Raw genomic sequence first — 2689 nt, forward strand, 5'->3', positions numbered from 1 at the left:
ATAAGTCCGGACCTGATGTGCCATAAGCTATCGGTTTACCCGGGATCCCGGCCTGTCCAACAAAGACGCCGGAAGCTCGGACCCGAGCGCATGCAAGCAATAGAAGAACAAGTACAAGCATTGCTAGATGCAGGGTTCATTAGGGAAGTAAAATACCCCCTATGGCTCGCAAACGTGGTCCTGGTAAAAAAGCCCAACGGAAAATGGAGGATGTGCGTCGATTACACAGATCTCAACAAAGCCTGCCCCAAAGACCCATATCCACTACCAAACATCGACGCATTAGTGGACGCAACCTCAGGCTATAGATATCTCTCCTTCATGGACGCATACTCGGGATACAATCAAATCCCAATGTACGGACCCGACCAAGAAAAGACCTCGTTCATAACCCCAAGGGCAAACTACTGCTACGTAGTAATGCCCTTCGGGCTAAAGAACGCAGTGGCAACCTACCAGAGGCTAATGAACAAAGTGTTCTCAGAGCACATCGGACTACAGCTGGAGGTGTACGTCGACGACATGCTGGTAAAGACACAAGAAGACAGAAACTTGCTGACCGACCTCGCCAGTGTTTTCGGCACCCTCAGAAAACACAACATGAGACTTAACCCGACAAAGTGCACCTTCGCCGCAGAAGCCGGAAAGTTCTTAGGCTTCATGCTGACTCAAAGGGGCATCGAAGCAAACCCGGACAAATGCCAAGCGATACTCAATATGAAGAGCCCGACGTGTGTCAAAGAAGTACAACAACTAAATGGAAGGCTAGCCGCCCTATCAAGATTCTTGGCGGGATCAGCGATAAAGTCACTACCTCTCTACTCACTCCTAAAGAAAGGGAAACCCTTCTCATGGACCCCGGAGTGCGAAAAGGCCTTTCAAGACTTCAAGGAATTCCTCGGGCAGCCACCAATCCTAACCCGACCTCTAAAGGGAGAAGAACTCGTACTATACCTCTCGGTTGGAAATCGAGCAGTCGCTTCAGCGTTAATACGAGAAAATGACCAAGGACAACACCCCATATACTTTGTAAGCAAGGCACTACAAGGGGCCGAATTAAACTATCAGAAAATAGAAAAATTTGCCTACGCCCTAGTGTTCACAGCTCGGAGGCTCCGTCCCTACTTTCAAGCCCACACCATCAAAGTCCGGACAAACCAACCAATGAGACACATCCTCCAAAAAACAGATCTGGCAGGACGAATACTGCAATGGGCGGTGGAACTGTCCGAGTTCGACCTCCACTATGAAACCCGGACTGCCATAAAATCCCAGTATCTAGCCGACTTCATCGCAGAATACACTGAGACCCCTGGAACCCCACTCTCGTGGAACCTGTATGTCGACGGGTCCTCAAACAAAACAGGAAGCGGAGCCGGGGTTATACTCGAAAGCGACCAAGGAACGCGGATAGAACTATCCCTAAAATTCGAGTTCCAGGCTTCGAACAACCAAGCCGAATACGAGGCCCTACTAGCAGGTCTAAAGCTAGCCGGAGAGGTCGGAGCCCAAAAAATCACGATCTTCAGCGACTCCCAGGTCGTCACATCACAAGTAAATGGAAGCTACCAGGCCAAAGACCCCACTATGAAAAAATACCTGGACCAAACACAGGCACAACTACGCCACTTTTCAGAGATACAGATTCAGCACATACCTCGGGAACAAAACGCCCGGGCGGACGCCCTCTCAAAGCTTAACAGCACCCATAAACTGCTTATCACACCCACAAAAGCCTGCTCCACCTCATCTAGACTCTCAAGGGTATACTTAGTAGACACTACTTTCTCCTGCCAACAAAGGGGAAAAGAAGGCTCCCCACTCTCATCTAAAAAGAAAGGTCGGACGTCTCCGGTAGCCCGGACCTTGAAATAGAAGTTCTTAAAATCATGAAAGGACTCATCATACAGGGTGCAAAACTTCCTTCCCTGGTTAGCCCTAAAAGAAACCCAAGATACCTTCCCTCCACCCGACCCTGGCTTTGTCAACACAAACAAGTAGGAAAAAAGAGAGATAGAGGGAGCAACGCCCAAGAACTGACACAAAAGTTGAAACAGCTTTAAAAACGCCCAAGAATTTGGATGGAGCTGCGTAGGAGCAAGATTACAAGACCGTAACACCTCAGACTCCAGATCGGTAAAGGGAAGTCAGACGCCCAGCTTAGAGAAAAAACAATCATAAGCGTAAAAGAAAAGCTTCTCGGAACTATCTAGGGGCGGGAAGCACACTCTCTCCTCGGAATCCGGGGCGACTAGTTCATAATCCCTCTCAGACTCTCTATTTTCACATATGCTACAATGCCTACGGAACCTAACTAAGTACTCAGAATCTACCACGGTAGGAACTCTTAGAGGAAGAGGGTCTACCCAATCAAGACCACACGGAATTTTAGTCGACATCGCTTGAAGAACCTTTCGAGACATAAAAATTCTTACCTACAAAGAAGAAATACAGCAGCAGGCAAAAAATCACATAAAGAAGACAACGAAAAACCATTCAGCAAGGCAAGAAGCAAAGACCCCACGAAAAAAGTGGGGCAACACAGAACAAAAACGCCAGGGAACAAAAAAGAGCCCCCCCATATAAAAACAACAGCAATGGCGGCACCTCTTTTGGGGCAACCCAGGCATAAAGAAAAAGAAATAAGCAAGAGCCACACAAAGGACAGAAGCATACGATCACAAGAAAA

This window comes from Arachis stenosperma, chromosome 3 (assembly GCF_014773155.1).
Source record: "Arachis stenosperma cultivar V10309 chromosome 3, arast.V10309.gnm1.PFL2, whole genome shotgun sequence".
NCBI lineage: Eukaryota > Viridiplantae > Streptophyta > Magnoliopsida > Fabales > Fabaceae > Arachis > Arachis stenosperma.